Source organism: Manacus vitellinus, unplaced genomic scaffold (genome assembly GCF_001715985.3).
Source record: "Manacus vitellinus isolate BGI_N305 unplaced genomic scaffold, ASM171598v3 scaffold_57_pilon, whole genome shotgun sequence".
Lineage (NCBI taxonomy): Eukaryota > Metazoa > Chordata > Aves > Passeriformes > Pipridae > Manacus > Manacus vitellinus.
The window spans coordinates 116,964-131,850 of NW_021940666.1; positions in this window are offsets into that span (position 1 = coordinate 116,964).

Below are 14,887 nucleotides of genomic sequence, written 5' to 3' on the forward strand. Positions count from 1 at the left end.
AACAACCTTACAAAAAGCAAAGCTGATCATGGAAAAGTTTATAATGGACTAGGTCAGAAAGACACAGTTTTCTAGTTCAACTGTAAGAAACACTGGCTGGACACTTTTTGTAATGATTTACTGATATAAAGTCTGCAAAGGAGATGACTATGAATACAAGTCCACTTTAGCACTTCCACTTCTAATTCCATTAAAACTTACAGGACCTCATTTAAGTCAAAGTCTGGAATGACTAGGAAGCTGTGGGAGCAACAGTGTTTTAAAATTTTGGTACTTTTGTGACAGTTTAACAAAGTTGACAGTGAAAGCACTACAAAGTGACAAATCCATCTTCAGCCTTCTTAGCATTAAATGTAAGTTAATGATTCACAGCTTTTATTTAACATTTTTAAATGAGTCATCTAAATTAACGTGATGTTTTAATCAGGCTTAAGGGAAGCAAACTGAAAACACAGTGTCAGGGTCCATGCAAAAGCAACAACGCAGAAAATAAATAAATGCAATCTTAACACAGCAAGATTAGGGACTTGCCCAAAATCCTAATGATTTCCAACTTAGAAAGCAGAAAAGAGAGGGGGATGCAAAACAAAACCCCAAAGCTTTCAAGCTTCCAGAGACTCAGGTCTGCATAGCACCTGTCAGATGGGAAAAAATGAAGGCTGGCATGACCAAGTTACCATTTATCTTCTTCTCTTCTTGTGTTCTGGATGTAAAGTTTATAGGTAGCTGCTACTTACTCCAGGGCACATGTGAGATTGCTTTAAGTTCAAAATTCAACTGTAAACAAATGCCAAAATAACCCAAACGACAAAACCCACAGCCCTCCCTGCTGCCTGCTCTAAGGGAGACTTCCCTTATCCTCTTTCATCCCCTGGGATGAGGGGGCAGTCACTCTGCATCAGGGAAAAACCGAACACTCGATGCCAGGAATCGTGACATCATGGGAAACTTTTTATAGAAGACACCAAATAATACAAAAATTGGCAGCACCGCTGGACTTGCTCCGTTTTCATTACGATGACAAGAGGAGGCAGATGAGCCTCCAAGAGCACTGTGACCCCCACACGTTCTGAACTAGCAAGAGCCTGTCTGAGCAGGACTTCCCTGCCTTGAGATGCTCAGTCAGGGGATGTATTTTCCACACAGTCAACGTGCCAGGCTAAAGCACAAGCCTAAAGAACGAACCAAAAATCCTTCAGCAAAACAAAGAACCTCAGCCCCTGCTTTTCTCGGCGGCACTCATGGTCTAGCACTTTTAACACCTTTCACAGCAGTCACTGCAACTTAGAGAATTGCCAGCCCCAAATTCAGAGTCAGCACATCCACGTGCTTGTGCTGTAGAGGACAGATCTTTGTGCAGTTCAACACTGTGCATCAGCAAATGATTTCTATGATATGCTGACTGAAATCTAACGATCTGCATCATTGTTATGGACAACTGGCAGGCATGATCACCTGACACCGTAGGTTATTTCTTTTATTTACGGCATTGAAAAGTTTTCATTATTTCCAGACAAGAAAAAACTGCAGGGGTGTTCTGCACATAAAACATTATGCATGTAATAAAGCCAATTTAAGTGCAAGTATTTTCACAAGAAAAAATAAAAATCTAAAGTTAAAGCGGTTTGGGGGTTTTTGAGAAAACTTGCATAGCTAGGAAAGAAAAAACCCATAATGTGAAGTTTTCTTCAGATTTTTTTTTTAATAAATAAAAATGCACTACATGAGAAAATAAGTTTCTGAACTGAACCATGGCAGCATACACAATGATAATAAGAATTACCTTCACCAAAAGAAATGCTGATCTTGCAAACCTCTCCCCTGTGCAGCAGAAATAGGTTTTACTTAGTTTTTCTTTCAAGACCTCTTAAAGCATTTTCCTACATAAAAGTACATGGTGCCAACTTCTCTTTCAGACATTTTAAAGGTAAACTCTGAAGTCCTACTCCAGCTATCATCAGGACACCTTCCTTTTCCCACTGGGGTATTTTCAGGCTGAGAGGTACATCTGGCATTGCAGGGGTGTACCAGGCTACTGGGCCTGGACTTTGAGGCAAAAATCCTTTCAGATGAGGCGACACCCCAAAAAAACCAGCACAGGTTATATCAAGGAGTATTGCATCATTCCTCCTCTTACCTTGTAACAGCAAAAGTTCGTGAGGAAAAAGGTGGATTAACCACCTGAAAATCAGGGAAACTGAAAAATTGATTTGTTGGGGGGGTGTCTTCGGCTTGTTTTTTTTTTTAATTTGTTTATTTGGGAGGGTTGTGTCTAAGTGTGTTTTGTTGTTTAGGGTTTTTTTGATTGGAATGTTTTACTTACTCTGGTTGTTTGGTGAAGATTGTGATTAATTTTCCCCTCTTCAGTCCTCTACAACGAACACCTTCGTTGTAAAGGGCAGGTACAGCACACACAAAAGGCTACTAGAGGGCCCTAACACACACAAACCTGTAGACCGGAGGCAGAACGCTCTGAATGATAAAAGTAACTTGTAAAAGAAACTCGGACAAAGACTTTGTAACAAGAAAGACTCCGAAATTAACACTGGGATACAAAATAACCTCTAAATTTAGGAGCCCAGAAACATTGTTAATTACCAGAACCTCAACACTGGGGTTCTGATGAGCATTTTGAGAACACTCAAGGTATGTGATGGCTGTTGGTTTTCTTTTTAATACAAACTCCACAGTTAATGCGACCGCAACCTCAAAAATGAATCTGTCTTTCAATAAAAACTTTGTATTTATTTGAGCAGTTAATTGTTTATTGTATAATTACTGGTTGCTGGAATGTAGATTCTTATCTCAAAAAGCCTTGCATATATGCCTGCAGTTTACATAAGCTTATCCTAAACAAGCACAGCAATCTGAAAGATTACTGCCTTAGGGTTTCTTTTTATAAAATTTATCTTTTAAACAGACCAGCTTATACAGCATGTAATTTGAATATCAAAAATACATTCACCATGATAAATAACCTTGTGGCTATCGAGCCATTTGTACTCTTGTTTCAAAGTTTGCCAGAAGTCCTTGCTTGCACGGAAATTTCACATTAGTTACTGAAGAGACATTCCCACTACTCAGTACTTTGTTTATTGTCATTATTTGCTACACAGTGTTCCAAAAACACTTGGCCCTTATCACTGAGTATCACACTGGTTCCCACTTTTACTGTCATAGTTAACTGCACAGTGGAGTGATTAGTGCTAGAAAATAATACCAATTCGACAGACAAATTTAGAAAACAGTTCCCTGCAAAGTATTTTTCATTGAGAAGATCCATTCAATTTTAGTGGAATATTTAAGTGTCCTTTTAGAGCTGTCCCATAAAGAGTCATCACTATTTGTCATTGCTGTAATGATGCAATCAAAACCAAAAACAAACAACTTATGACAATGAAAGTGAAACGACTCAAGTACTAATCTGTTTTTTTCAGCTGCATTAGCTGGGCTAATAGAAGACTGCTACCTCTGCAGTAAACTTGTGGGGAAAAAAAATGTATAGTCTGTGCATTTCATTGTTACTAAAATACCTCAACCTTGATTTACAACTCCTTTTTGTTAGCCCAGATTAAGTCATCCCAGAATCCACTCTTCACACATCTGTTTGTAATGCTATTCTCACAGTAATTTATTTTCAAAGCATTCTTCAATCTTAATAATTTCATATGAATTCAGGTTTCCATCTGCAAAAGGTTATTGGCCTACATTGCACTCACCACCTGCCAAGACAATTATCAGGTTTGCACTTTACACAAGTGATGGGTGCATTTCTCAACTTCAGACTCAGATGGAAGTATCATTTTTACATGGAAACAAAATTTAGCTGCAATAAACACTAGACATACAAGTATTTTTATTTCTTTCACTTCCTTCAAATAACCTTGCTCTCCTAGGCACCCATACAGAATGAAACACAGAAGCAAAAACACTTAAACCCAAGCATCTTAGTTCACTTAATACTCAATACAAGAAGTATCATAACATGGAAAGGGGGCATTTTCATCTTTCTATTTTATTTTCTAGGGGAAATATTACTCAAATTTCCCTCTCTATGCCAAAGCTCAGACACTTGGCAAAGGAGTCTCTCTCCAACCAGCTACTTCGCTGTGCAACAGCAAGTTCCAGTCAGAGACCAAAAGCAAAGCCATAAAAATGACAAATGCACTTCTAAATATTAAAAACATCATTTTCAATATAAGATATAGAAATTGATATGCAGCCTACATCCCTTTCTGTCCGCTATATTTGATTTTAAACATGTAAAATGCAGTTCCAGCTTCTATTACCTGCTGGCAGGTTTGTAGGTAGAATTATTTTAGTAATAGATACAGCATTTATTATTTTGCTTAAACATTTATCTATATCAATTTGCCTTTATTCAATCATCTTGTGGAGAAAGAATGGAAGAGTATTACTCAGAAACATTATTTGAATTTAATACAGATGAAATGGGGGGTAAATGGCCCTTCAGCTGCCCATTGTACCAGCAAGAGTTCACAGTTTGCTACATCAAACTAGAATGTAATTCAGCATCTGGGGTTCATCTGCAGCTCAGAATAAAATTAAAATTTAAAAGCAAAGCTACAGGTAGATAACTTGAATCCAAAAATGGGTTTGTTCTTGTATTTAAAAAAAAACCAAACAACCACAACTCCAAGAAGCAGCAACATAAAGGACAGAGAGAGTTGCCCAGGAAGAAAGCTGCTAAGCAAATTAAATTCAATACTGTTAGTGACATCGAATCACTCCTGTCCAACACACTTCTGGAAGTTGAAAAGTAAGCCCTTAAAGGTAATAGAAAATGCTTCAGAAATACCAAAGGAAAAGAATGGAAAACAAACTCCTCAGCCCAGAGACTCGTTTCAGTGCAAAGTATTTTTTTAAATGTATACAAGATGTGATTTTTCACCTCTATTTCCCAGACACATACTGGAGGGGAGGGGGAAGACACTGCAAGAACAAATTTTATTTGAAGCTTGAAAATGTTGGCAGGCTTAGGAAAAATAGGAAACCAGCCTACTCTCTGCATCTAATTTCCCTGATCCTCACATTAGATTACACAAGACAAAACAAACCTTAATGTTTGAAGATTCCACTTACATTTGCACAAAGAATATTTAACAGTCTAGAACAGTTATGGTGTCCAAGAGACAAAAGAAAAAACTAATTTGCTACTCAAAAGATAGAAGTCTACATCTGAGAAATTAGAAGCATCTCTAAAATTAATACATCTTAAAAGGTACATATGGCACTCTTTTGAGAACACCACACAACTTCAGTATTTGCCTAGCCTGTTTTTTAATTGTAACAAGAAATAAAGAGATGTCAATATTTTCAAGTATTATTAACTATCTAATAATGTTATTTTTCAAGATAGGTGACTTTTGAAAAGAGGGAAAATACAGAATATGGTCCTGAGGTATCTGAGTAAAACACACAAGAGGAGCATTTTATCAACAATCTCGACTGTCTGTTGGCTGTGCCACATTCTTCCCTTTTAATGCAATTACACACTACCTATCCCGTGCAGAATATATCACATTATAACGTACCAAAGGCAATCACCCTTCACTCTTTCATTAAAGATGAAGCTATAATGATAATTTCCCACTTCAATTCAAATGCAGAGCCACCAAGAGCAGGGCTGAGACCGACACAATGTGGACTGAAGGTTGCCTGGAGCTACTTTTGAGAGGAAACACTCATTACTTCCTTGCTTTCTAGGAGCGAAGATAAGGAGCTTCTAAGAAATCGATTTTGAGGTAGAAAATTACATGCAGGGAACTGCCTGAGTGAGCAAAAGTTCACGCTGTTCCTGTGATTCTTCACCTGAATACATGTCACATTTCAAAGGAAAAAAGAGATTTTATTGCTAAAAAGGTCCATCTCCCTTTTATTCCCACATTAATGTGTCTGAACTCCTTATGCTTGATCCTTTTAAAAATGAAAAGCCCAAAACCGCTTCAGGAAAGCCGAAATAGTCTTACTGGCACTTCAGTGCCTCAGTGCAAGTGCTGGCTTGTCTGATTAAGTAACCTGTGGAGTTCTTAATAACAAAGACAATATAATTCTGTTTTCAAAAAAATCAGTTAAACTCTGTCTTGAAACCATGTATGTGAAAAGCAACATTCAGACAGAACTGAGTTATTTAGAAACTTCAACTTCAGTTACTATAGAGGGACTGAACAAACCACCTAATGGTCTTATTTTTTTAAGGTATACACTCTAAATCAGCTTTTTGATGAGGTCATCTATGGCTGAAATGCAGGACATATAACAAAATCATCTTTTTCTCTCCTTTTTCTTTTTTTTTTAAGCAGAATTGGCAAATACTTCAACCACTTTTCTTGGCTTTGACCAAAAAAAAAAAATCTTTGAAACCTAACCAAAGTGATCTTCTATCAGAATTTTTGCAGCTTACAAAAACTAACTAAAACTAAACTATCCTACAACAATGCCAGTTTTGAGCTCCTGATGCACTTTTTAAGATTTCAAGGTCTAGAGAGGAGCTTTCAGTGATCCTGCTCTGCATGTTGAAACTTCACTTTGATATACTTACTAACTCAGTATCGTCACTCTCCACATGCAAACAGACACTAATATGTCCACATATCCTCCCAATTTATATTATAGAGCAGTGTCAGAAATAATTTTAAGGCATTTGTTTGTCAAGCAATGTTTTGGGGATTTTTACATCTTCCCTGACAGCTTCTACTCTACCACTCCCTGCAGAAAAACAAGTACCCATTATGGTCTGAGGAGCTCACACCACAGAAAGCTCTGCAATCTTATTCTCTGGGCTTTTGAGACACTGGATTATTTTGTCACTACATTTATTTATCCTCTTCTCTTACCTTTCCTCCATGAAAGAACTTTTTCTTTATCCAGCACGGAGAGAATAGTTGGGATTTTTTAAATTAGCAAAACTTCACTCCTAGACCCTTACTCACAACTTCAAAAGACTTTTGTAACAGACAGTAAGGGAAATCTAACACTTTTTCTGCAATATGTGATGCTATTCTGCTGTCAAAAGCATACTTGGGAGGTGTTCAAAACTCTCCTCTAGATCATTCCAGTGTTAATGGTTGAGCACACAGCATAATCCTCTATTACCATTGGCTGATACACACAAAAAGATTTCATTACTTTTAATAACAAAATTTTATTTCAAAATATAAAAGCCATCAGAGCATTATCTCAAGATGTGGCCTGGCCACATCAGTGTCTTATTAAAAATACAATTCATTTCAGCTATTGAAATGCTTCTCAGCCCTCATCCTCCCACAGCTATGACAGCATCGTATTTTGTGGCAAGCTTGAGTCTTACCTTTAGGCTACTATTGGAATACTTGATATCCCATTCCTTAATAAACCCTTTATTTTCCAGTTATATGGGAAAAAACGGTGCTGAAGTTGAGATTTTTCACCAAGAAAGAGGTAAGGAGTGCAAATATGTGCTATATACCCACAGAGTCACCTTTGGCAGCACCTCTTTTCATTACCAAATCCCCAAGCAGTTCACAGGGACATAATCCACGAAATATCTTCTCCTTTAATCTAGGGAAACTAAGGCACAGCTACTAACCCACCCAGATTCACAGCCCTCACCATCGAGTCTCAAACACTCAGTACTGAAATAAGAGTCAGTTTTTCAAGGTTTGGTGAAGTTAAATTTTCTAAGAGCTCGGTACTCAGTATACTGGACCCCCGTGAAGATCAGTGGCTGCAGAACTGGCACAGAAGAGAGGCATCTACTCACTGCCCACACCTGAGACCACAAACCTTGCTATCCTTGATCATCCACACAGCCAAAAACTCAGGGCCATTAAATGGGCTCCAAGCCTCCCAGCACATTTATCTAGGTATCTACAGTGTCTTCCCCACCCTACAACACACTGCAAGGGCCAAGCAGCTCACATGAGCTCCTTCAGATTCAAAAACGAGGCACCCCTATGACTAACACCACTCCTACCCCAATTTAGGGGGTGTGCCCAGGAAAGATCCAACATATTAACAACACAGTTCATCATAAAATGCTGCAAAGAGTCCTTTACATTAAAGGAAACATTACAGGGTGTTATTATCTAATTTCGTGAGGTAAATTAGCATAGCCCTTGAATTTAGCTCTTACACTTCTTCATCCCAAAACAGGTTTAAATGTACATTTCTAACCTTGCAAAGAGGACCTTGGCTGCCACGTTGTCACCAGTCACTATTTAGCTGAAAATACCATGTGAACACGGCTGCTTCTGAAAACTAAAAAAACTGCACTGTTCAAAACTGTAGAAAAACAGTTACAGCTACATGGCCATTTATTTTGAGATGGGAAAAACTCCACTATATGAAACAAATTCCTTGAATATGCCTCAGATATTGATTTAAGATTTCCTGATGATCATGCAGCTATCTAAACAAAAGCAAGTGTTGAGATCAAAACAGTCTATACACATGCACACACTAAAAAAATATCTTTTAATTGGTGAAAAACCTGTATTCTCTTAAAAAAAAAACAATAACAAAACGGGGGTTTTTTTGGAGGGGAAAAGATGAAAATCCCATCTCTTTCCAGTGGTGCTGGAGTATCAGTAACATCCAGGTCACCAGTGCCAGCAACTGAAGGTAGTTAACACATGGTTGTCCTGGGAGTCTGAAGGAGTTGGCTGTCTACGAAAACTCTTTGCACAGCAAATGAGCAAATGTTCGCATTCAAGAAAAACTTATTAGAAATCCTATTCTTGGCAGACTCAGCAGAGAATAATGAAATGGGAGGAACACAGGGATTGAAGGATTATTCACTGTCTAGCACTGGAATTTTTGACACGAAGACGAGAGAAAGTAAACAGGATGTGGTGTGAAGCACTGAGCTGCCATATTTCTGAAAGGGATTTCCTGGTCAGAAAGAAGAGCACCATGGAACGTGCAGCACACACTGGTACATTCAGTGTCACCACAGAACACCCTCCCAGCTGCACACACACCACACAGGAGCTGTGGCCCTTTGTCTGGCAGGTTCTGGAATTCCAGATGTTGCCAGACATCTGGAAACGCTAGATGAGGAGCTAGAGCCCTCCACCTCTTCTCACACAAAGAGGGCTATCTCCAAGGAAATCTAGATGTATGACAGCCCCGAGTATAATTCCTACAGGGTTATTAAGGAATAAATGTTCCTTTGTATCCTCCTATGTAAACACTATTACTCTAAGATAAGGATGCCTAAGGGTGCCTTCTTCCTGCTGAGTGTAATTGGTTGCACTTCTACAAGTCCTAAGCAAGCAACACAGGTAGGCATGTAGAGGGAAGATGAAAAAGAAGAAAAGCAATATGGGCAAATAAAAGCTTGTCTAAACATATGTATGTTCTTGCTGAATTGTTTTGGAGTAAGAAACTTCCAAGCATGCAGAGATGCAGGAATAAGAGCTCCCTGCTGTAGCCCACAGTCAGAAAGGTTCTGAGGGTGCAAGTGTCCGTGCACCCCTCCAGATCTGTCCAGAGCAATGAAACAAAAGAAGGAATGTAACAAGAGGTGAGACAATAGCACAAGTAAGCCCAAAAACTATGAAATCTACCCAGTGAGACAAGTAAATCTAGTACTTAATAACCAAGTGCTCCATCCTCTCTGAGGACATTTCTCTTTGCTTAAAAATTCTAAGAATTTTCCTTTCCCTGTCACTTGCATGGGACAGCAAAAAATGCCCTGCTGGAAAGGCTGAACTCTGCATGCTGCTCAAAGTTATTTTTGTCACCCTTTAGGCTGCTAAGGGAGGTTTGAAGTGAGACTATTAATATGCTGCCTTTTAACTGGTTTTTGGTTTTTTTCTTTGTTTCATGTATGGAATAGGCACTCACCATACAAAGTAACTTTTTAACATGCAAATTTGTGAAGGCTTTGACAAAATACAACAAAAATATCCAAGCAAATACACCCACTCTATAAGAGCTCTGGTATTGTTTAGAATCAATGTAGTTCAGTCATAGGTGTTTTTTTCCCCGACAGGAACAAAGATTTTTCTAAAAACAACCTCCTTCCTATGACAGCTTTATGCCAGAATCAACAGCATCTCCAAGTAAAAATAAAAGGTGGGCAAAAGCACAGAAGAAACAAAGGGGTATAAGGTAAACACCTACAGGTAAAGTTAACAGGATGAAAGGTAAAATACATCTATGGGACCGAAACACTTTTTGCATAGGTGGAAGAACACAACCCCCCTTTCTTTCAGAACAAGGTATTCAGTAACCTGTGTTGAAGTTGTTGCCTCTGTGGGAAAGGGCTCACATCCAAAATATCATTCCAGGTGATCTCAAGAGAGGTCAAGCACTCAGCTAAGACAGACACCTACCGAGTGCTCCCGGTAGGGAAGCAGGTGGTACAATTTGGGTGGGATGTTCATTAAAGACAGGGACGTGGCAAGACTGAGCCCATCTAAAACGTGTCCAAGACTGCCGGGAAGAATCTCTGCCAAGGACACACAGCTCACTCCTTCCAGCTCTGCTCCCTGCTCGTTCCCTGGTGCCACCCCTGGATCCCAGTCTGACAGCACAGGTACACCAGCACAGCTCTCCAGCTCAAGGCGTTCACCATTTCAGCCAGGACAGTTTCCTCACGGATTAACAAACGAGACCAGCTCCCCGGGCAGTTGCACAAACACCAGAGCCAACACAGGGGAGGAGGAAGGGAGCCCCTTTCAGCAGCAGTGAGGCTGAGCAGCCAGTTCAGCCATCTCATGTAACTGCACCCTCAGACTAAGTTTCAGCTCGTCCCTTCTGCAGGCTGTTCTGTGTCACCACTGCTCACTGCAGCACAGTGACAGACACGGCTTGAAATGTTTCACGTGAAGCTGGCATTAAGTGAAATAAAGTGAGCAGCAGGTAATTCCAAACAAGCCTGTCTGGCTCATTTAGAAACTCTGGCAAAGATTTTGCAAGATGACCACACATCTGCACCTGGGAAAAGCTATGGGACATAGAGCAAGAAAGCATTCAGCCTCTGTTCAATCTTTGACCTTCTCACCGCTGTGATCTCAGTGTGTGCTGAATGCAGGTTAAAACAAATGAAAAAGAGAAAGAGAAAAGGAGAGCAAGAAAAGCTGGCAAGTCCCTGTAAGGTATCTGTGCTACACCATGGATTCCTGGCGTTTATTTTGCATGTATAAATGTTTATGAATGTTTTAGATATAAACTCCGACAGAAAGTTTGGTAAGATTTGAAACTGACCTACCTTTCTATATGTTTATTTAATTTTCCTGTGCCTTTTAATAGCAAATGTTCTAAGTATATTCCCAGATTACAAGTTTTCTTTTCAACATTTAAAATACTACGCCATAGGGAACTTTTTGCAGGATATGTGTTTAACGACAAACATCGGTTTCACCTCTCAGAACAATTTCATTTGATGAAAGAAAATGTTTCTGCTCTTTTCTAAAACACGCTGTCTGCACTTTCAGAGTTTCTATAGCTGTGCAAAAATCCATTAGAATTTAAAATTGAGCCTTGACTAAATCACAATTATCATACAGCTGTTACAATAAGCATTAGTTTGACAGCTATGCAAAACTGAGTTAAAAAACCCATCATAACCATTTATAACAGAAGTATTGGTCCCCTACCTATGTAACTTTGCATATGAACTCTCACTGTAACTAACTCACTTTCTTAGATTGGCTGTTATGAACACAGACCACACTAACCAAATGCCAGTGTTATCTATTGCAAAGAACCATCTTGAATTAAGCCATATAAAACCCCATGTGTTTGGGTAGGGCAGAAATGGACAGAAGACTACTGGGCATAAAGAAACAAAGACCGTGGCAGTCACCATAAAATTTACAACACCAACAAAATAATTGTGACTGACTTTTAATCACACATAGCAGAAGATTTGAGTCTTAGAGCTGTGGGAAAAACCAAACAAGAACCGTGAGATCCCTCCACTCCTAAAAATCCTTCTCTGAATAAAACCTCAAGTCAGACATAAACTAAACCAGAAACCTCATCCATTACCACCTGTTCCTATTTCTCTTTCCAAGCAATTATGAGTCTCTCAAACTATTACACATTCACCTGTTTTCTGAATACCATGTTTTTCTCTAGCAAATAACCAGTAAGCACATACCTTCTCTGCTATTCAATAGCTTTAGGCTGTGCCACAAAAGGACAGTTTCAGTACAGAAGTAAGGTTTTCTAGCAGCTACAGTAAAAGGTCAGAGTGGCAGTGTGCCCATCAAACCATCACAAATTCCTTGAGGATGCTGACAGCCTGTGTAAGAGCTGGGGGGGAAGGGGAAAGCAGTGGGCAGGAGCATCCCCTTAGCCCCCTGCTATGGGGCTGTGTGGCTGCACTGTCCCAAAATGCTCCTCAGCAGGAACGATCTCTGCTCAGTTAACACAGTGATTCAGGTGATTTCCACCAGCTTCCATCCCCAGTTCACCATCTTCTCCTGTTCCATGGGAACGGTTATGTCACAGCAGGCCTGGTAGCAATGTCCTTATAACACTTCACCACACATTTCCTTTCAGTTGATAAGAATAGTGCCATTGCACAGACAAAACAGTGCCTGCAAGAAATAAGGAGCAGGATAAAAACCAGATGGCTGAAGTGAAGCGCAGGAAGACAGGAGCAACGCTTGTAGGGAGGAGAAATCATTCTGGTGAGCTGAGACTGTGAACATGGCTCTCCACACAAAGGGAACATGGCCTGCCACGACACAGCCTGCAACAGCATAAATATGAAATGAAATTTGAATGAAATATTGTTATCTATATCACCTAAAGGCTGAATTCTTTTCCAGCAAGTACCAGATGAACATGACACACATTTTTTAATTTAACATCAGGCTAATGCAGCTTCAGCTGTTTAGGTGACTACCTGTCAGCCACAATCAGAAACACCATTTTGAAAAATGTGAAGTGATCTGTAACACAAGGCAAGAACATGGACAGCATATTCCCTTACAGTACATCTGCACCTTCACAATTTCCTTCCAGGCTGGTGCAAGCCTTGGCAGTGACAGGAATCACTCTTACATCCCAATCCCCCAGCAACTGGCTCCAGCCATACAAAGACAAATGCTACAGAGGAACCCAAACACCTCTGCAAGCCCAGACTCTACTTAACACTGTGTCCAACAGGGTAAATTATTTCTTATTAAAATGACATGAGCTCCAAGAACCCAGTTCAGGAGAACTTCAAGCACAAAATATGATTCATAGTGTTTTCCCTCTTCTTGCTACAGATAAAAAAGTTTGAATGTTTCAGTCAACACATTATAAATGCATCATTCATCACCACGTACAAAGCCTTGAGATGAAACTTTAAAGAACTAAAGCAAGGTCTTCTTGACATTGTTTCCTGAAGCATAGCATAAATATTGTCAGATCATAGATGGATGCAGTAATACTAATTTGATTGGTATAGGTAGCAGGCATTGATCCAGTGAGCTTCGGCACGGTAGTTGTCTTGGGACTTTTCTCCATGACATTTCAATTAAGGAATTCCCAAAATATGCAATTTGAACTGCATTAATATAGCAGTTATTAAAAAGATTAAGGTTATGTTTTAAAACCAGGGTATTTTTTTTTTTAAATATAGAAAAAAAATCATCAAGCAGTCGCATTTCTTCTAAGATCCCTCAGAAATCCACTTTTGCTTCTGCACCACATATTCTTAAATGACCTGGAAAATTCAAACCTCCCTCCTGGAATAGATGGCATGATCCTCAACAGATGATGAGAACTGACAAAAGCACCATAGACAGGACATGCTGCTGTGTTGGTTTTGGTGGAAGTGAGTGACATGATCAAAAGCAGTTAACAACTAAGAAGAAAAATTGGAAAGGATGATAGGAGACCTTACTTTGCCAGGTAGTCAGTTCTGCAGAGAACCTGGCTAAGCAGCTTCATGGGGCAAGGGTTTGTCCAAAAAACCACCCATCCTTGCAATTCTATGGGAAATAGGGAAACTAGAGTCTCACACCTCAGGGAGGTCCTATGATCTTCTTATTTACCATTATTGACTTAATTGCTTTCTCAAATGCAGTGTCCACAATTCAGGAAGGGTGACAATAAATTGGAGGGAATCTAAGAGAAAACTGGGAGAATAACTAAAGTAGCAAAAAAAAAAAAATTAAAAATATCTGGTAACAAACTTCAAAAGATTATGTTCATGTTCTTAAGAAAAGTAAGTAAAGCAAGAAGTTAAGCAAAATTCATAAGAATTCATAGTCAAGAAAATATGATATTTAATGGGATTTTCAGTATCAATGGGCTGTAAGATTCAGTGGCCAGAAACTAGAGGTAGCCCTCTTCAGATCAGAAATCAGAAATAAAATACAAATCAGTATATTTGTATACTTTACCAACAATTGTGCTGAATTTTGCCTCACTGGAAATTTTCAACTGCACCTTCTGAAACGTAAACTCTAGTTTCAAACACAGATTGGGAGGGAAAATAAGTCCTATGGCCTGCATTATGAAGAGGTCACACTAGATGATTACACCAGTCCTTCTGACTTGATTATCTATTAATCTTATCAGACACATCCGACCACTTTCAGAACCAAATGCAAAGTCATCTATCTATAAGCGCACCTATTTTGAAGGGGTATTTTTAGCCCCTGAGACTCTTTTACGTTTAAACGTCGCCGAGACGGGAACTGCGGATAAATCAAGCCACAAGACATAAAAAAGGCAGGCGACAACGAAAAGCCTCATCGCCCAGAAAACACTCCTTTTAGCTGGCAGAGTTACACAATCAAAAAGCAACCCGAAGCCAATAAGATATCCCGTATTTTCCCCCCGCGCTTCCCGGAACTTTGCAGAAGTCTCCGCGGGACTGAAGTTTTTAGCTGAGAGGAGGCTCCGCACGCCCCGGAGGGAAGAGGCTCCCCGG